The 22108-nt window shown below is 44.9% G+C and overlaps 1 long non-coding RNA gene across 1 annotated transcript in view; it reads left to right on the forward strand.

The window, feature by feature from the left end:
• The window catches only part of LOC108305428, a 37008-nt gene extending 21076 nt beyond the window's left edge, over positions 1-15932 (forward strand). The window contains exons 2-3 of the long non-coding RNA XR_001825727.1: positions 14760-14923; positions 15454-15932. This is a non-coding gene — a long non-coding RNA (uncharacterized LOC108305428). The remainder of the gene's footprint in view (positions 1-14759; positions 14924-15453) is intronic.
• Positions 15933-22108: the final 6176 nt, after the last annotated feature.

The raw sequence follows: 22108 nt of genomic DNA on the forward strand, positions 1-22108 counted from the left end.
AATTCTTAACAACAGGCTGTTCCTTGGCAAGGAAAATCCGTATTTAAGAATCTTGCAAAGTGAAGGATGAACAGAAGACAATGAAATGAAGCTCAAATCCATCTTGAGAAAGTATATCTTTCTGAGATAGACTCAATTACTGATCCTCCTTAGATGGTGACTTGGCAATTGTTTGTACCTAAAGCAGCACAGTGAAAACAGCAAAAAACCTCGGGTCTAAACAGAAAATGACTGGAGGGAAGAAAGACTTCACAAATTAGGAGAAAAAGAAATAATTGCCTCAGCCATTCCCTTAGATACATGAGACTTCTTACTGGAAATTCAGATTTGGCCTTGAACTTGAAACATTCAGCAATAGGCATCCCGAGTGGGATGGTACTTACCGAGCAATGCCATGCTTGGCCTTACTGCCCTATATTGAGTCCCCTGAGCCATGCTCCTTGTTTGCACATCCTTGTCTGCCATGATCTCCCATTCCCCCTTAACTTGCTAACTTCTGCGAGTCTTCACAATCAGCTGAGATGCCACTTCCTCCAAGGATCCTCTCCTAATCTCCCAGCCCCTGCGTCTGTCTCAAGCACAGCACCTATCACAGCAGATTCTAATTGTCCATTTAGTGATCTGTCTTTTCCCAGTAGACTTCATGTCAGCTGGCATTGAACACTGCTCACCTGACGCAGTGCCTGGGATAATATGTGGCAAGAACTCAATAAATATTCATTGAATGAGCAAGGTATATAGGCCAGCACAGCATTTCCAGTGCCACTAAGTTATCCTCTTGCCCTCGGGCTGCATTTCTGTTTGAAATGAAAATATTTTCAAGGTGAAATATATTCTTGGAGCCACATTTAATTGGCTGGCTTCCCAACACTAAATCATTTAGCTTCAGGAGGAAGAATTTTTTTCCCTTGGCAAACATTTCCTAAAGAAAAGTGGATGAGGCAACTGTCAGAAGAAAATGAAGCATTGCTGTGGAGCTGAAGAGATGTCTAAACACTGCCAAAGATGTCCCATGGGCTTGCCCACTCAGGGAATATCTATAAATGTCTGTTTTCCACAGTTAGCCTATTAAGACAAAATTATCTTGGAAACACTTTCAAACATTAAGTCACAAGTGTTTGCTAATAATTCTTTGCCCTTCCTTCCTCTCCCTTCCAATACAATTGGATACAAAGGGTATCCTTCATCTCATGACTCCACTTGACATCTTTGTCCTTCTTTTTCATCTCTGACCAGGAAAGGCAAAATAGTTAAACTTCAGAGTTTGGTTAAAAGAATCTTTCACTCTTAAGTCAGGGACTGCCATAATAAAGTACTGCAGACTGAGTGACTTAAACAACAGAAATTTATTTTTTCACAGTTCTGGAGGCTGGAAGCCTGAGATCAAGCTGTGGTCAGTGGTGGCTTCTGAGACGTCTTCCTTGGCTCTGCAGATGTCCACCTTCTCCCTGGGTCTTCACATAGTTCACATGAAGACATAGTCTTCATACATGTCTGTGTCCAAATTTCCTTTTCTTATTAGGACACCAATTGTGTTGGATTAGGAGCCCCTCAAACGACTTCATTTTAACTTAACTACCTCTTTAAAGAACCCATCTTTAAATACAATCACATTCTGAGATACCTGGGGTTAGGACTTCAACAGATGAATTTGGTTGGGCAGCCATAACAGCAGGATACCGTTTATTTCCTTGGGCATTTCTGGGCAGGAATGGAAGACACAGGAGTACAGGCTAATGGACAATTTTTCTTCCAAAGTAGAAAATGATCATCTCTTGAAAATCCAAGAGAAATGGAACTTGTCCATTCAACATGGGATGATCTCTGGTGGGAAGTCCCAAGATGGGAAAAGCAGTGATTTGATTCTTCTGTGGCTTAAATGACCCCCTCCCTATCTGTGTAGAAATGAGATCACTACAGACTTTCTTGGACTTTTATTCTAGTTTCCCCCTCTACCTTTTCATTTCCAAAGTACCTGAAAACCGAGGACAAGGGTGGGAGTCATCAGGGACTGATGAGGGTGGGTCCTTCCTGCCCTTCCCCAGGACTAGGATGCCCTTGTTATGAGTTCATCACCTTCCGCGGGATTCAGGGCGAGGGTGGGAGGTTGTTTTTAAGGGAGAGAGAACAGGATGAAAAATGACTTTTGGATGTTGCAAACCACATCTGCCCTGACTTTGATTAAACATGCGGCCGACTGCTTTTAGTAGATAAGCAGCATTTAATAAGATAGCCTAAATGTGCCATCACTCTTCACCTAGCCACAGATATTTTTCTGGGCAGATGGGAGCACAGGCTGTCAGGAACATCACTTACCCTCATTTTGGCAACAGCAGGAAGACCTGGAAAGAAGGGTCAGAAGTGCCCGGGACAGGACTCTGCAGCAGAAGCCTCTGGTTATTTTCTGTGCCCTGTCTCATTTCCCCCCTATTTTGCTCAGAACATTCTAATTTTCCTTTGGGGAAAATCCCTGATGTTCTTCCTCCTGAGAAATTGCCACAGTTCCTGTCCTTTCCAAAATCATTGGGGTTGCTTATTTCCTCCTAATTACCTTGGATTCTGTGAACTAGTCATATCTCCCACTCAGGCTTCTGTCTCCAACTCGATTCATGTATCCAAAGGCCTGTTTGACCTCTCCAATTAAATATTTAGCAGACACCCCAAACTCCTAATTTAACCTCTGGTCTTTCCCACATACTTGCTGTAGCCGCAGCCGTCCCCATCAGCAGATAGCAACTCTGTTCTTACAGTTACTTGGACAGAAACCTTGGAATCACCTCTCACTCTCTTTCACATTCCACATGCAACCTGCCAGGAAATTTTGTGGGCTCTCCCTTCAAAATTGATTCAGAACTCGACTTCTCCCACTTCCCAGCCACTATCACTTCCTGCAGGATTTGCCTCCTGGCTCCTCCATCACTTCCTACTCTCTGCCCTCCCAGAAACCAGTGCATCTTCCAAAACACAAATGAGAGTATGCCTGCCGGATGAGGTGGCTCACGCCTGTAATCCTAGCACTTTGGGAGGCCAAGGTGAGTGGATCACTTGAGGTCAGGAGTTGGAGACCAGCCTGGGCAACATGGTAAAATTCTGCCTCTACTAAAAACACAAAAATTATCTGGTCGTGGTGGTGTGCACCTGTAATGCCAGCTACTTGGGAGACTGAGGCAGAAGAATTGCTTGAGTCCAGGAGGCAGAGGCTACAGTGAGCTGAGATGGCGTCACTGCACTCCAGCCTGGGAGACAGAGCGAGACTCAGTCTCAAAAAAGAAAATGAGAGGATGTCAGTCCTCCTTTCAGACCCTACAGGTGCCTCATTTGACTCAGAGTAGGACTGAAAGTACCTGCCACAGCCCATAGGAGCCCACGTGATGTCAGGTCCCTTTCTGCCTCTCTGACCTTGTCTGCCACCACTCCCCCTAATTCAATCTGCACCAGCACATTGGCCTTCTTGCTGCTTCTAGAACATACCAGCATGTGTCTGCCTTTGGGAGCTCTGGCTGACAGCTCTTCACCCAGAGACCCCAGAGCTAAGCCCTCGCAGCTCAGGTCTCCCCTTCCTGGGTGGCTGTCTGACCACTCAGGCACTCCTGCTGCCTTTGCCCGGCTCAGCTATTATTTTTCCCACATATCCTATAGCTCACAGTAATTCCCCACTTAACACCATCCGTAGGTTCTTGGAAGCTGCAACTTTTAGGCGAAACGACACACAATGAAACAATTTTTACCATAGGCTAATTGATGCAAATAAGAGTGACATTCCTACAGCATATTTCTGATCACAAAAACATCGCCAATCTCCTAAATAAGGGCCCAAAACAGTTCTGATATTAAACATTGATATAAATGTGATCTATATATTCATTTAAGAATGATTATGAAAAACAAATAAGATCATTAGTTACCCAATTTTTAACTTTTTTTATTATGGCTGCATAAGAATTGTACATATTTGTGGGGCACATGTGATGTTTCGATGCAGGCATATGATGCATACTGATCGGATCTGAGTAACTGGGGTATCCAACACCTCAGACATTCTTGGCGTTAGGAACATCCCAAGTCTGCTCCTTTAGTTATTTTAAATACATTATAAATTACCTCTTGCTACCACAAAGTTCACAAATAATCAAAACTATGGCAGGCTCACTGAAGACGTTCATGCCACATCATTTAGCATCATGCCTTTGTGGGATTATCATCAACCTTACAATTTTTTTTTTTTTGAGGGGTTCTCACTCTGTTGCCTAGGCTGGAGTGCAGTGGTAGAATCTCTGCTCACTGCAGCCTCCGCCTCCCAGATTCAAGCAATTCTCCCACCTCAGCCTCCCGAGTAGCTGGGATTACAGGCACACCACCATGACCAGATAAGTTTTGCATTTTTATTAGAGATGGGGTTTCACCATGTTGGCCAGGCTGGTCCAGAACTCCTGACCTCAGGTGATCCACCCACCTCGGCCTCCCAAAGTGCTGGGATTACAGGCATGAACCACCATGCCTGGCAGCCCTTAAAATTTTTTTATTTTACAATAATTTATATTCATTCATTCATTTGTTCATTTTGTATTCATTTCCCAACCCACTTATTCCAGTTCAGAGTTGCAGGTGGCCAGAGCTCATCCCAGCAGCTCAGGGCACAAAGCAGGCACCCACCATGGACAGGACACCATCTCATCACAGGGCACACTCACCCCACACACTCTCACTTCAACTGGGGTCATTTAGACACACCAGTGAACCTCATGTGCACAACTTTTCAAATGTGGTAGGAAACACAGTACCCAGAGAAAACCCACACAGACATGGAAAGAATGTGGGAGACTCTACAAAGACAGGGTCCCCAGCCTGGAATTGATTTCTTTTAATCAATGTTATAATGAAACTACATTATTTGAGGACCTTCTCTACTTGCTTTTTCTTTATTGTTTACTGAATGCCCATCCACACTTCCCCTTTCCCTTCTCCTTCCTGAACAAGAAACCAATTTCTACATGCACAAAGATCTTTGTTTTGTTCTCTGAAGTATCTTAGCTCCTGAAATTGTGCCTGGCACATATTAGATGTTCAGTAAATCATTGTTAAATGAAAAGATAATAATAACAAAGCCCATATCCTTCCAATGAATCTCTTTTACTTGGTTTAACTCAAATGTTCTACCATTGCTTGAAAGCAAAGCCCCCAACTGAGAGAGTGCCCTTCTCAGCACACCATGACTCCAAAGAGCCTGCTATGCCTTTCTGCATTAAGAAAAGGATCAAAATCAGACAGAAAAAGAAAAAATACAGACTTTCCAATTGTTTCTATAAGAATTCAGCTGGTTCTTTTGGCTGCCTGTATTAGTCATGGTTCCCTAGAAGGACAGAATTTATATATATATGTGTGTGTCTGTGTGTGTTTGTATATGATATATATATGTTAAATGGGATACATATATATATATATATATATATATATATATATGGGAGTTTATTAAGTATTAACTTACATGATCACATGGTCCCACAATAGGTTGTCTGCAAGCTGAGGAGCAAGGAGAGCCAGTCTGAATCCCAAAATGGAGGAACTTGAAGTCCGGTGTTCAAGGGCAGGAAGCACCCAGCACAGGACAAAGATGTCGGCTGGGAGACTAGGCCAGTCTCACCTGCCTGCTTTATATTTGCTGGGAGCTGATTAGATTGTGCCCCCCAGATTAAGGATAGGTCTGCCTTCCCCAGCCCACTGACTCAAATGTTAATCTCCTTTGGCAACACCTTCACAGACACACCCAGGAACAATACTTTGCACCCTTTAATCCAATCAGGTTGACACTCAGAATTAACTGTCACTCAACCCTTGTGGGTGAAAATCAACAGGAAAATCCCTTGATCCAGGGCCAGGACACCCAGCTGTGCCTGCAAATCCTGCTACTTCTGGGGGTGTGGCTTTGGGCATCACTAAGCTTCCCTGGACCTCAGTTTTCTCACCTGTAAAGCAGATCTAAAACTCCAATGCTTCCGGATTGTTATGAAGACTAAATAAGACCCCAGGTATCTGGGACTCGGAGGAGAGACCCCCGACTCCTTGCAATCAGAGCAGCTCTGCATTGCAAGCAAGGGTGTAGGCTCTGGGACAGGCAAGCCAGTTCAAATCCCACCTTCACCACTTACTGCCATGTAGCTTCAGACATGTCACTGGGTCCCTGTTGCCTGGTCTTTAAGACGGGAACAGTTCACGTAGCTTGTGTCTGAGGACAGTCGTGGGCATTGCTAAGTCCATGCCTGTGTTTTATCCCAGTGCCTGGCATATGCAAAGTGCCCAATAATAATAATGTGTTGTTGCTATTGCAGGGGACTCAATAAATGTCCTTTCCCTCCTCATGACGAGAGCTTTGGCACCTGAGCCAGATCATTTATTTCTTTTTCTCTTTTGATGCCAATGATGACACATAACTTACCCCAACACTGTAGCTCCCTGGGAAGATTTTGATGGGATGACAAAAATGTGTTTCTTGAGCTTTCTACAGCTACAGCCCTGTGGCTCCTGGCTGGGAACTGTCAAAATAAGCCTGAAACATGAGCTTTCTGCCAAGTCCTCTTGGAGAGAGAGCAACGTAGCATGCACTCCTTCCTTTCTCCATTCATTGTCCCGACTCCCACACAATCCGACCCTTCTGCAGCAACACACCATGTCAGCCGTGCCTAAGGGGTTTGGAAAAACAGGGTTCATTTTAGCTCCCTTTGGTAGTGCACAAAGTGGTGTGGAGAAGGTCTGAGGATACAGGCCTGTGAAAATGGTTCAGAAATGCCTGCGAGATGCCATCAGTTTGCAGCAGGCGCTAGACGCTAGGATTATGGCTGCTGCGCCCTCGTGACTGACTTTAAGTCATGGCTTGTGAAACCCAACATGCTGACCAGGAATCAGAACAACTAGGGACAGACAAGGACACCCATCTACGTTGACTCAGGTCCTTCAGGGTGATCTGAGATGCCAGGGGCAGCAGGTGGCTGCCAAATCTTATTGCTAAGCCAAATTATCGTAGCTCCTTTGTCGTTTCTGGTTTTGATATGAATCTTGTAAAACAGAGATGCTCCTGCTTCCTGAGGGCTTGAAGTCAGGAATTTGTAAAAACAATTTTACTTCAAGCTTCCACAAACATACCATTTCCCCTGCCTCTGCTTCCCTGTTGTGAACAGGAAAGCTGTACTATCATATGGTTAACCCTCCACATGAGATAAATTGGTCTCCTTTGAAAGCCACTGTGTTCCATCCATAAATTAACAGCTGTACAGATGTAGACCTCTGACTGACACAGAAATCACTCCTCCAAATCCCCACCATGTATAGCCATTTAGAAACAATTCATTGCACTCCACTGGTCCCCTGTTTCCCTTTGGAGAGGTTTATAGTGGATAAGACTCTTGGGTACAGATGACAGAAACCAAACTGAAATTGACCTAAGCATGAAAAAAGGCATACTATTCCCATGATAGAGACACTTGGGGCTAGTCCAGTTTCAGGCACAGCAGGATCCAAGTGTCAAAAAAAAAAATTTTCCAGCCAACTGTGGGGGCCCATCCTATAATCCTAGCGCTGTAAGAGGCCAAGGTGGAAGGATGGCTTGAGCCATGAGTTCAAGACCAGCCTGGGCAAGATGGCCAGACCTTGTCTTTACAAAAAATAAAAATACATTAGCCAGTCATGGGTGACATGCGTCTGTGAGTGCCAGCTACTCAGGAGGCGGAGGTGGGAGGATCCCTTGAGCCCAGGCATTTCAGGCTGTGGTGAGCTATGATCACACCACTGTACTCCAGCCTGGCAACAAAAAGAGAACCCATCTCACTCTGTATATATATAACCATTTTACCTACATCTTACATCTTACCTACATCTTACCAGTTTAGTCTCCCCAAGAGAGTGAGGTTTGCTTTGCCAATATTTCCAGCAAAAATCTTAGCAAAGGATGGCCACGGCTCTGAGTGGCCCTGCCCATGTCTCATGCCTACGTAGGACCCAACTTCCGTGGCCAGGGGCATATAATAATATCCTCACATGATCCCTGTGTCAATAGCTGTTATTGTCTACTATGTGCCAAGCCTTTAACTATATTGTCACTCATCTCACAACAAGATGAAAGATATCTATTTACTATCCCCATTTTTCAAGTGGTGGAACAGGATTAGAGAGGTTAAATAACTTTCCCAAGTTCACATCTCATAAATGGAGAAACTAAAATTTTGGCCCAGTTCTCCAGGACTCCCTATCAGAGTGCCAAAATGGCCCATCTCCCTGCAGCTGCAGAATAAGTGCCCTGTCTCATAAAATATGCATTCATTCCATAGACATTTATTAGGCACTGCTGTGTACAGTCATAGGTTATGATTGGAAGATTCCTGGGCCATTTCAGCACTGCAGGCACCAGCTTCCTTAAGCCCCACGTGGACCCTTCTGGAAACTGAGCTGGTAATAGTAGGACCCTGGTCTCTTGAGAGATGCATGGCTCATCTGGTAATTCTGGGTAGCAGAACCTTCCCAAAGAAGAATAAGTCACCATTGGCATCTTCTGCCCAACCTGTTTGACCACTTTCAAAAAGTCTACCATCTAGGTAAGATAAAAATAAAAAGGGGGTCACAGATCAAGCTTGCTGGGTCCATATATTTTTTCTGAATTGGACTTGTTGCCAATACTGAAAAGATAGGACATTTATTTCACCTTCAAAGCCATGTTTCTGGTTTCTCCTAAACATATCAAATGTAGCAGTACCGAGGCCTTATTCTTAGATGGTAAAGGTCAGTGGGAACAGACAAGAAGACTGGCTGCTGCTTTGGGGTGGGGCATGTGCCCTCCAGTTTGTCCTAGTCCCATTCATTCCTTATTGCCTTACACAAAGGCTGCCTTACTCACTGACTTCACTGCTGAGCGAACAGCACAAATGAAGTGTGAAAGCGCACAAAGAAGAGGCTATGAGCATCCAGAGAGAGAAGCAATGCGTTCCTCTAGGTGGAGAAGAAGAAATGAGAAAGAGGTTCCAGCCTCAAAGTAGGAGTAAGCTTTTAAATAGCAAAGTCTCTTCACATGTAGGGTGGATTTGGCAGAACGGAGCAGTGTGGGGAAGGGATTTGCCAAGGTGAGTGGTGGGCATGGGGAAAGCTGCATGCAGAACATTCACCTGGTGCTCGGGGAGCCCCGCCTGCAGAAGGAATATGTCAGGAGGTCACATCCTGGAGAATGGGTAAGGTGAAAGACCAGCTGGACTGGATTCTGCAGCAGCCTCACCACCCCACTGGGGCCTCCAAACACACACACACACGCACACACACCCAACACACACACACACCCAACACACACAGAAGCTCATGGGTCCAGAGGTGCACTAGAGCCCATGTGGCACCAGAAACCTCCAAGTGGTCCTGGGGCTGGGAAGCTGTGCTCCAGACTCAGCCACACCTTGTGTTTCCTATGAATGTGATTGTATCCTCTGCCAGCCTGGTGGGTACCTTGACCCATCCTGCTGGGATCAGGGCCTCTCGCTGCTCCACCCAGTTTCTTTAACCCCTGCCACCCTGGCTGCTCCTGAGCCAGCCTCCTCTCAGAACAGGAGCATATCCCCAGCTGATTCTGGGTCCCAGGGTTCTGTGTTGCCATCCTTGAGCTGGGGCCAGTGAGGCACATGAAGAGAGGGCAACAACCATGTGACCAGCACACCTGGTGCCTCCTCCAGCCCCACTTTGAAGGCTGACATCATTAACCTGACTCTGCAAGGAAGAGCCTGAAGCCCACAGAGGTTAATGACTGACTGTGGATAAGGCCTCTCAGCATCCATCTCATCCTCTGTAGAAATAGGATCATGTACAAGTCTCCCCAGTTTTTTGTAAAATTTAGAAATAGTGTGTAGAGTGCTGGCCTGGTGCCTTGTATGCATTCATTAGTCTAAAATAATTAGTGAGAATCTGTTATACGCCAGGCACAGTGCTTGGCACTAAGTTACAACACTCAACAAGGCAGACACAGTTTCTGCCGTAGAGAGTGACAGTCAGGGGTGTGTGTGTGTGTGTGTGTGTGTGTGTGTGTTTTGAAATTCTGTGTGTGTGTGTGTGTGTGTGTGTATGTTGGGGTTATGTGTGTGTGTTGTGTGTGTGTGTTTTGGGCTGGGGTTGTGTGGGTGTGTTGGGTATGTGTGTGTTGAGTATATGTGTGTTAGAATTCTGTGTGTTTCCTGGGTGTGTATGTGTTGGGGGTATGCATGTGTGTTGTGTGTGTGTACTGGGTATGTGTGTGTTGAAATTTTGTGTGTGTGCTGGATGTGTGTGTGTTGAGATTGTGTGTACTGGCCTTGTTTGTGTGTATGTTGGGATTCTGTGTGGTGTGTGTGGTATGTGTTGGGGATGTGTATGTGTGTTGGGTATGTGTGTGTTGGCTCTGTGTGTTGGGTGTGTGTTGCAGTTGTGTGTGTGTGTCGAGGTTGTATGTGTTGGGGTTGTGTGAGTGCTGGAAGTGTATGTGTGTTGAGGCTATGTGTGTGTGTTGGAATTCTGTGTGTTGTGGGTGTGCTTGTGTGTTGAGGAGGTGTGTGCATTGGAGACTTGTGTGTTGGTGTGGTGTCTGTGCTGAGTGTGTTGGAATTCTGTGTGTGTGTTGGGGTGCATGTGTGTTGGGGTTGTGTGTGTGCATTGGACGTGTGTGTATTTAGGGTTGTGCGTGTGTGTGCATTGGAGGTGTGTGTTGCGGTTGTGTGTGTGTGTGTGTGTTTGTGTGCTGGAGCTGGGGAAGTGAAGAGAATAAGTGACCACATACAACACAACACAATGGAAAAGTGGATGCCACAGAGTTTTTCGGGAGAATAGCAGCCAGTCCCAGGGATAATACTGAATTTGGGAGGATGTGCCATATCCACGTGTTTACAAAACAAAGAAATTCAGTGTGGCTGCACCAACAACATGCCTCAGGGAGAGGAGAGAAAGGAGGACAAAGAAGAGTGTGGGGTTAGATGGGGCCAGGTCGGGCGGGACCTGACCACCGCGTGAAGGGGGTAGCTTTTCATTCCGAGGGTCCTGAAGAGTAGTGTGGGGGGAGGAAATGAAGAGAGACAGGGCGTTCCATGCAGTAACCTCCCAGCTGGTCCTTTGGCACGCCACAGTTTATCCCAACTCAGCAAGCAAAGCAATTCTGTTAAAATACGCATCGGATCGCACTGCGCCTCTGCTCAGCACCCTTCAGAGGCTCCCTGTTTACCTCTGCATAAAGGCCGAAGTCCTCACAAGACCCTGAGTGACACGGCCATTACCTCGCTGCTCATTTCAGGCAACCCCACTCACCAACCTGCTAAATAAGATGACCTCAGCCACAGTGGCCTGGCTGTTCCTGGAATGACAGGCTTCCAACTTAGGGCTGAGATGGAACAGGGACCCCTCTTAGGGACTGCTGCACACCCCACCGCCACTGCCCAGTTATGAAAATAAAGGAAAAATGTTTAGTCCCTTCAAGGGAGAGTCCAGGCACCCAGCTAGCCCTGAGAAGTAAAGAAGCCACTGAGAAGGAAGGAGAAATGCAGATAGAATGCCCTCCAAATGGATCCACTGGCACACAGACCTCAGACCAGGGGAAACCAAGACACAATTCTGACCGCCTGTTCTTTGTTCTCAATTTCCAGAAGTCATGCCCATGGGCCGAATCTTAGCATTCCTTTCTGCCGACCCCAAGATTTTAGGCAAAACTTTGCTTCCTTAACCAATCACAAATCAGAGAGTCTGAACCCACCTATGACCTATTAGCCCCATTATTTCAGATATCCCACCTTTTTAGGCCACACCAATGTGTAACCTCCATGTACTCATTTATGATTTTACCTATAACTTCTGCTTTCCTGAAATTTTTCCCTGTCTTAAAAAACCCTTGCATGCAAGCCATCAGGGAGGTCAGGTCTTACTTGTGAACTGCCTGATTGTCCTTGCTTGGCGTCCTGCAAATGCCCCTCTTTCTCGCACTGCAAACCCTCAGTGTGGACATTTGGCTTTACTGCACCAAGTGGGCAGACTCCATTCAGCTCCCCTCTGGCTGAACCTCTAGAGGGAATGCTCTCTCTTCTTCCCTCATCACCTTTTCACCTTTGCCCAGATTTTACCTTCCCAAGGAAACTTACCCTGACCACCTACTTTTTACTCAAAATTGCTCCCCACGGTACTCCTAATCCCCCCTTTTTAGTGTCTTGCTTTCCTTTTCCTATAACCCTTATCTGCTTCTAACATATTGTCCATGCCCCCTGGCCAAAGCCCACCGGGAACACATACACAGCTGGACATGTTCAGTTTCCCACTGTGGCAGTGAAGGAGATCAATCAAATACCAGGGGACCTGTGGGTCCCTCCCTCATTGCAGTCACTGCAGCGTGCGGCGGCACCTGTGCTCCTGGCGGTCCTTGCCTAGAGGACATTGACATCCGATGGACATTACTTGTTTGCTATATTTTTCTTCTTGTCTTCACCTTCTAGCTTCATGGAAGTAGGAACGTTCTGACTATTCTGTTAATTGATCCCTGTGCCTAGAACTATAATACACAGTAGAAGCCCAATTTATGCCATTTGCTGAGATGGGGAAGCCTGGAAGATGAGCAGTTTTGCAGGCTGGGGCAGAATTAGTGGGGGAATTGATAAGCTTGAGCTGTCTACAGTCGCAGAATCACTAGCTCATCCTCCTATGTCACCTTCACCCACCACTCAGCAGTGATCACGGCACACCTCTGCCCCCCACCCCCAAGGCATGCCTCAGCCCTCAGTGAGCCCCACAGAGGCAGCACTGGCAGCACCATTAAAACACACCCAGGTGCCGCTCTAAACACAGATTATCTAACCGGGTCAGCACTCCTGTGATTTTAGAGATGAGGAAACTGGGCCGGGCAAGGCGGTTCACACCTATAATTCTAGCATTTGGGGAGGCCCAGGAGGGAGGATCATTTGAGGCCAGGAGTTTGAGCCCAGCCTGGGCAACATAGCAAGGCCCTGCCTCTCCAAAAAAAGTTTTTTAATGTAAAAAATATGTTTTCAGAGGTGAGGAAACTGAGCATAAGAAGAGTAAGTAAGTTTTAAACAGCCGAGCTGGAATTTGAATATAAGTTGTCCAACCCCAGAGCCTAAACCACTCAGAGCATTTCATGGCCATCGATTTAGATACCAAGAAAGGAAGGTGGGATGAGGAGGTGCGGCAACACCAAGGCAAACTTGATTTCAGGTGTAGCAAGAGAAGACAGTCTGTTAGGAGGAGGCCGTTTGCAGCAAATACTGCTCTGTCTCATGGGAAACCCCGCAGGCTACCCAAAGCCCTCACAGATGCCCCCCCTATTCAGGCCTGACTTGCCCCATTGAGTCAGAAGGGTCTGGTGCCTCTGACACAGTACATCAACTGGGCATTCACAAAAATGAAAAAGGAGCCACGCCCACCCCTTTTCCCCCACCAAAGGAGAGCAGCAGAGATCTGAAAAACAGGGTTATTAACTCCACCAGGCTCTCAGGTTGCCATGGATACTACCGACCAGCATGACGCCTCTTCTGCCCCTTGGTTCTGAGGCTGCATGTACTCTTCAGCCCTGGCTCATGCTGGCAGAGACGATTTTTCTCCTCACTTCCCCAAAACTGATCCTAAAAGCACAAAAGGTATTTGAGGACTCAGAATTGGGGAGAGCTCGCTCTACCCTCGTCATCTTTTTAAAAATTACATTCGTTCCATCTCTTTTGCACATCATGTCAGCTGTATTCATGTTAATGGGAGCTTGTGTGTGTGAGGACCACACACAGGCTTAGAAGTTACGTGTTTATACTACAACTTACGATTAAACACCTTGGGGGTCTGAAGAGAGGGAACTAGGAGGCAAATTAAAGAGTTCTTTTTTTTCTTTTTTGAGACGGTCTCACCATGTTGCCCAGGCTGGAGTGCAGTGGCGCAATCATAGCTCACTGCAGCCTCCAGCTCCTGAGATCAAGTGATCTTCCCACAGGCACGCGCAACTATGCCCAGCCCAATGAGCCCTTGCGTCTGTGAATATGTCTATTATGACATATGGTCACTGGTGATCTTGACAGCTTTATTAAAATTACATTTATCAGTATAGTAACATGAAACCTAAACTTTGTCACTAAAGTGAAGTACCCATATACCTCCAATCCAAGGACAGTGATTGATCTTTGTGTCCAGACTCAAGCTCTCACAAAAAACTGTGCCAGGAACGAACATTCTCAATAAACATTAATCAGATAATCATATTTGAGAACTGCTTTTAACTTTTCAAATACTTATCCCATTTGAGCTTTACAACTACATGAAATCAACAGTAAGTAACAATTGTCCATCCAATCCAGGCCAAAATCAGTAATATGAATGATAATCATTTTTAAATGCTACAGTGGATACATACTTGAAATGCACAATCCAAGGTAGATTAATGGCTGGATGGAATGCTTAGGTCTGATAAATTTCAAAGGTCCTTTTATTCCCCCAAATTCTATGTTTTTATATTGATTTTCTAAGCATTTCTCAGATACTCTAAAATGAAGATAAGTTAACATTCGTCAGCTAAGATCAATTTAAGGTTAGGCTCTGCAGCAACTCAGAACTGAGCCAAAGTATATCAGTCAGGGGCTAGTGGTTGCTGTGGTAGCAAACATCACTACAATCTTGGGGCTTAAAACTACAGAGTTTTATCTCTTGCTTACACAATATGGGCACCGCACGTGAGCTGGGGGCTTTGTGCCTGAATCGCCATTGACGCTGTCCTCTTTGTTGTTCTCCTTCAGGGCCCAGTGAACAGAGAGCCCCTGGACATTGCCCAAGGGAAAGGAGAGAGCCCAGCAAAGTGCACCAGGTATCTGAGGCTTTTCATGTGTCATTGCGTGAAAGGAAGTCACATGGGCCAAGGAGAGGAAGCAGGTGTCATCAGAGCAGTTCCACAGTCCTCTAGGTGTTGTACGGGCCAAGCATAGAAAGTCAACACCAAGACAAAAGTATGCCAAATTGCAGGGTCTTTATTGCCAGCGGCCACAGAGGACTCACGTCTCTCCAACCCGTGGCCCCGAAAGGAGGGTGTCAAGGCCCTTTATACCCGTAAAAATCACCTTGGGAGTGAGGGTGACGGGAGGGGGTGGGGGTGAGGGGCTTCAGACATTCCGAGGGCTAGTGGATTCTGTAAATCACCTTCTGGGCAGACATGAGGGTGAGGGGGTTCCGGACATTCCAGTGGATTCCTGGGCGAAGATGAAGTTGAGGGGCTCCGGACCTTCCGAGGGCCAGGGGACTTTTTGACATTCTGGTTGTTACTTAAGTGATTCACGAAAGTCAAGATTAGCATTTGTTTACACATTGTCTGGGTAGGCTGGTGATTACAGTCCTTAATTACTTATTCACATTTGGGTTATAGAGAGCAGTTTCAACAGAAAGCTGAGGTATAGTTGAGGTAGGCAGTTTTATGGGGCTTTTTACCATGTCACATAGGCACAGTAGCAGGCATGCTCATCTGTCCTTCTCTCCTTTTAGACTGTAAGCTACCCAAAGTCAGTTTCCATGGGTTTTTTCCTTATATGCAAACTATCACATGACAGGTGTGCCAGATAGCAATAACTCAGATACACCCTGAGAAAGACCCTATAGTCCAAGAATGTTGGCTCAGAGCTCCAAACTAAGGAAATCGGGAGCAGCCAACCCAGAGGTTTACTCCTTATCTGTAGAGCACAGCTGAACCCCTGGCCCGTTTCTTGGAACAAGATGTGCGAGGAACCAAGGCCCTTTGTTTTGAGCTAGGTGGAGGTGGCCAGGTGGAGGTGGCCAGGTGGAGGTGGCCAGGCAGAGGTTGCTAAGTGAAGATTGCTATATTAACTGCATGCTTTTTACAAAAGGTAGCAGTTACTCCAGCCAGCCAGCCACTCCTGGACTCCCTGTATGTTTAAGTTCCCCAATAAAACTTATGTCTTGCTCACTGTCTCTAGGTCTTTCCTTCAGCCTCTCAGACACAGTGCCCTCTGTGGATTTGAACTCAGTGGGAGTACTACTCCACAATTACAATGCCCCAAAAATGCCCACCTTTCTTTCTGACACTCAGTAAACATCTGCCATTGGCAATGATTGAATTTCTAACATCTTTACCCTCTGAGGAACAGCAGATCTTTTCTACCTGTGACACCTTTACTTTGCTGGCTCAAGGACAGTGTTCAAGGTGGGTCTTAGAACCTGTGGCACAAAAACCTGTTGTTGTTTTCCTTGCCTGGTGGAGATTTGAGGCTCAGCAGTAGGACATTCTCTCTTTCAACCTGAAGCTTTGTTATTGTGTCTCTAAAGCAGGGAGCAGGGAAAGAGGGAATCACTTAAGGACCCTGGGGCTCCTGTGGAATTTCTGCAAGAGAGAGGTGATAATAAAGACTTAGTAGAGTGGGACAATTGGGAGGGAGACAGCGATTAGCCATCTGAATAGAAGGGAAAAGGAGGCTTCAAAGAAACCCTAAGGCTTGTTTTAAAGGCAAAGATCTTATCTCCTCATTCTTGTGGCTCCCTAACCCCCTGTGTGCCTACCCTGCACAGATGTCTTTGAGTCTGTGTCTTGCAGTGATGCATGAGGCCAAACGCCCTCCCCAGAGGCCATTGAGCCAGATGATTTCATGCTGAACAACCTAGTAGATTCCAGCACAGCCTTCTGTGAAAGGCGGCTTGGCTCCAAAGCTACAAAATACAAAGCCTTTCACAGCAACAGCCAAACAGGTACATAAATGAATCAATACTCAAGCACTCAGCACATTCACGCATATTTACTACGGGAACATGCTGGACCAGGCCCAATACCTGGGCTCCTAACTGTGCTAGTCAATATCACTTGTCAATTAAAACCTAAAGGAGTTTTATCACTCACCCTGACACCCCAGACTCCTGGCTCATAAAATGGATTTCAAGTCAGGGTAAATAGCTTGCTTTGCCCAACAGCTGTGTTCCTGAAAAGTTTCTTGTAAATCAAATCCTCTTTTAAAATGCATGAAACTTTCTGTTTAAAAGGAACCCTGTGATTAATCCCTTTGTAAGGCAAAACATCTTCCTGTAATATAAAAAAATGCTACTACCACCTGCCCCATCTTGTTCTTCCTCCCCTTGCGACCCCCTCCTCCTGGTTGCCACCTGCCCACATCGACTCCATTCCATAGGTCAGCTTTAGGTGCAAATACCATTTTTAATGAGGATTCACATTTTTGTGGCTTGGAAGCAAACCAAAGGCTCATCTTTTTAATATGTATCTTACAAATATCCTGGTTGAAAAGCCTGCAGAATATACATCACTTGTTTGCAGATACCACAATACACAATCACCAGAAATGCTGATGAGCTTGGCTATGAAAGGAATGAGCTGACGTTCTCTGAGAGGATGGCTCATCATCCCTCACTCAAAACAAAATCGAAGGCAACATCTTGGAAGGCAGGTGGAGACACGATTAAGGACGCCTTTACTTCCCCTCCCCAGCTCACGCCACTGCTTCCTGCTAGTGAAGATTGAAAAGCAGAATGAATCATGGAAAATACCATTCTCCAAATGTCATTGGGTACATCAGTCTATACCTTTTCCTAAAACTGAGACTAAAGACTAGCCCCCGTCTTTCTCCTTCTTCCAGCATTTCAGATTTTCGCCATGCCTGTTTGCCACCTGTAGCATTACTTACTCGGTTCTACTGAAATTAACTTCTTCTTACTTAGCCTTATGAGAATGTGAGGGCCAAGGAAGAGCTTCCCCCTTAGCCCTCTGAAGGTCTGCTGAAAAATTAACTCACAAAAGGCAGATGAGTAGGAGAAAAGGCAGACAAATGTGTGTAATGTGTATACATGGGAGCCTACAGAATGATGATGCATTTCCTGGTGAGGCTCCAAAGCTTGCACACCATCTCAAGGTTACAGCAAGATTGCATGCTCCGAGCATGACTCAAAACAGGTTAGGCTGGTAGATCAAGTTTAGTGCCAAGGCAGGTTATGAGATGGGGAGAGGAAGGGTCCTGGCTACAAAAGGGGGTCTCGTTATGTAGAGGAAGCCTCTTGGGTGGCAGCCCTCAAGAGAATAGATGATAAATATCCACTTTCTGACCTTTAAAACGTCAGATTCTCAATCTTCCCTAGATCTAGTAACAGCCTAGGAAGGGAAGGCCTGGCCGCATCCTTGGAGATTCTCTACAGACGCAAATTTCCCCCAGGAAAGACAGCTTTGCAAGCCATTTCTGTCTGTTGGCACTGCAGCAGCCATTTCAAAATATGTCAAAGAAATAGAGTTTGGGGTAAAATATCTCTATGTCCTTCAAGAAACAATGAGATCCATGAACTCACAGGTTTGAGGTGTAGTTATATATTTTTAGAACACATTAGTATGAGTTTATAACTGAAACCACCTTTGGAAAAATTATAACAGTGAGAAAATTATGACAGTGAATGATATCTGATCTAACTCACTTCTATCTTGCCTTTAACCTCTAAACTGCCCTTAGTTATTCCTGGGCCTGGCCCAAGGTAACTTTGGGAGACATTCAGTTTATACTTCAAATAGTAATAGCCCTTCCCCAAAACTCAACGGCTTTTGTAAAGCTAATGAAAGGAATAAGCCAGGTCAGGAGGATGAGAGGAGCCTGAATTCTGCTAACATGCCAATGTAAAGGATTACCACCCATTATGCTGGAGGTCACAAGATTTGCAACTTCTCCAGTTATCCCTGCAGATAACATCACTCTTATAGAACCTAAGATTGGCCTTTTAAGATGTCTTTTCAGGTTTTTACATTTCTGACAACAGATGGCTCCACCTGGACCTACCAAGGGGTCCTGCGGTCCCACCCAGAAGCAGACTGAGCATGCAGGAGACCACTTGCCACACCCCTATGATGGCATCCCCAACCAATCAACAACACCCATGTCCTGGTCTGCCAAACTATCCTTGAAAAACCCTAGTCTCCACATTTTTAGGGAGACTGATTTGAGTAAAAAATTCCAATCTTCCATTCAGCCAACTCTGCTCGAATTAAACTCTTTCTCTAATGCAATTCCCCTGTCTTGATAAGTCGCTCTATCTGGCCAGCAGGCAAAATTAACCCGTTGAGAGATTACATAACTATTTAAAAATGGGTCCTTCCAGATGCTACCTAAAGTCATTCTGTGGGCCACTATTGATACACATACCACACTTTGCCACCACACTTTGACTGGACAAAGTAGCCTCATTAAATATGAGTGAGCCATGCTAGTCCCAATTCCCTTACCATTGTTTGCATATCTGTGCCTGCATTCATGCAACAGACATTGGTATCGACTATGTATGGGCATTGTACCAGGCATGAGTGAGGAGAGAGGAGAGCCTCTGTGCCTTTGAGAGCTTACAGTTTGTGAAGGAGGCTGGGTGCGGTGGCTCATGCCTGTAATCCCAGCACTTTGGAAGGCCGAGGCGGGCAAATCACCTGAGGTCGGGAGTTCAAGACCAGCCTAACCATCATGGAGAAATCCCATCTCTATTAAAAATACAAAAAATTAGCCAGATGTGGTGGTGCATGCCTATAATCCCAGCTACTCGGGAAGCTGAGGCAGGAGAATCACTTGAATTGGGGAGGCGAAGGTTATGGTGAGCCAAGATTGGCCATTGCACTCCAGCCTGGGCAAAGAGCGAAACTCCATGTTAAAAAAAAAAAAAGAGAGAGAGAGAGAGAGTCGTGATATAGCATGTCGTACAACAAACTGGAGGAGCACAGAAGAGAAATGAACTCTCCTTCAGGAATAGGAACTTGAAAGACAGCACTGGCTGGACTTAGAAAGGTGAGTGAGATTCACTCTGATAAGGGGGGTGAAGAGAAGACATTCCAGGAGAGAAAGCAGCAGTGTACAAAGGCTCAGAGGTATGTGACAGCAAGATGCAGGCAGAAGGGATGGGTACTCTGGGTGGCTGGAGAGGGGACACTTTTTAAAAATAAAATTGTAGGGGTCTTTTGTGTAGACTTGGTGATAATGTCCTCAAGGTTAATCCATAATGTTGCATGTAACAGACTTCCTTCCTTCTTAAGTCTGAATGATATTCTATTACAAGTTGTAAGAGATTAAATTGTGCCCTCATCCAAGTGTAGATGCCTTAACCCCCAATGTAACTACATTTGGAGATAGACCCTTTACAGAGGTAATTAGGATTACATGAAGTCATAAGTGTAGAGCTCTAATGACTATTGTCCGTACAGGAAGAGGAAGAGGCACGAGGGAGGCACTTACACAAGGGGTGAATGGGAGGACACCAACCCTGCCACACCTTGATCTTGGACTTGCAGCATCCACAGCTGTAAGAGAATAAATTTCTGTTGTTTAAGGCACCCAGTTTGTGATATTTGGTTATGGTAGCACCAACAAATTAATACATACATATATATGACATTTTGTTTATCTATTCATCTGTCAATGGACATGGGGGTTGCTTCCACCTTGGGGCTATTGGGAATCAGGCTGCTATGAACACATGTGTGCAAAGATCTCTTTAAGACCTTGCTTCCAATTCTTTTGGATATATACCCAGAAGTGGAATTGCTGAATCATATGGTAACTCTATTTCTAATTTTCTTGAGGAAGTTTCATACTGTTTTCCATAGCAGCTGTGCCATTTTACATTCACAGCAGCAGTGCACAAAGGTTCCTATTTCTTCACATCCTCACTCACACTTGTTTTCTGTGTGTTTTGTTTTTTCTTTCTTTTTCTTTTTTTTGATAGCAGCCATTCTAATCAGTGTGAAGTGGTATCACATTGTACTTTTTCTTTGCATTTCCCTAATGATCAGTGATATTGGACATCTTTTCATGTGCTCATTGAACATCTGTAAAACTTCTTTGGAGATTCAATGTCTATTTAAATCCTTTGCACATTACTGAATTGTATTGTTTGCTTTTTTTGTTGTTGAGTTTTAGGAGTTTTCTATATATAATGGATAGTAACCCATTATCAGATGACATGGATATGGATATATATGATTTGCAAAGTTTTCTCTCATTCTATTGGTTGCTTCTTTATTCTATTTGTATTGTCTTTTGATGCAAAAGTTTTAAAAACTTTCGTGAAGCCTAATTTGTCTATTTTTTCTTTTCTTGCCTGTGCCTTTGAGGTTATTTCCAAGATATCATGGCCAGATTAAATGTCATGAAGTGAACATGTGTTTCCTTCTAAGAGTCTTATATTTAGATCTTTTACCCATTTTGAGTTAATGATTGTGTATGGTGTTAGGTAAAGGTCCAGCTTTATTCTTTTGCATGTAGATATCCAGTTTTCTCAGCACAATTTGTTGAAAAGACTATTCCCCATTGTATTGTCTTGGCACCCTTGTCAAAATCATCTGACCAGTTTATTTCTGGGCTTTCTGTTTTATTACATTGGTTTATATGTCTGTTTTTACGCTAGTATCACACTGTTTTAATTATTATAGTATTTTCATTTTTTTGAAACAGAGTCTCACTCTGTCACCCAGGCTGGAGTAAGGTGGTATAATCATGGCTCACTGCATCCTCTACATCCCTGGGCTCAGGTGATACTCCCACTCAGCCTCCTGAGTAGCAGAGACACAGGCACACAACACCATGCCCAGCTAATGCTTATATATTTTTCTTTTTTTGTCTTGTTTTTCTTTTCTTTTCTTTTCTTTCCTTTTCTTTTGTCTTTCTTTCTTCCTTTCTTTCTTTTCTATAGAGGTGGGGTTTCGCCATGTTGCTCAGGCTAATCTGGAACTCTTGCGCTCAGGTGATTCTCCCACCTCAGCCATCCTACTGGGATTATAGGCATGAAGCACCACACCTGGCCAATTATTATAATTGTTTAGTAAGTTTTGAAACTAGGAAATATGAATCTTCCAGCTGAGTTCTTATTTTTAGGATTGTTATGACTACCCAGAATCCCTTGAAATTTCATGCAAATTTTGGAATATATTTTCTGTTTCTGAAAAAAAAATTATTGAGATTTTGATAGGAATTTCATTGCATCTGTAGATCATCCGGAGTAGAGTAACATTTTTAAAATATTAAGTCTTCTGATCCTTGAACATGTTATATATTTCCCTTTATGTCTTCTTCCATTTATTTCAACTATGTTTTATAGTTTATAACATGCAAATCTTTCACCTTCC

This window comes from Cebus imitator, unplaced genomic scaffold (genome assembly GCF_001604975.1).
Source record: "Cebus imitator isolate Cc_AM_T3 unplaced genomic scaffold, Cebus_imitator-1.0 Scaffold63, whole genome shotgun sequence".
Lineage (NCBI taxonomy): Eukaryota > Metazoa > Chordata > Mammalia > Primates > Cebidae > Cebus > Cebus imitator.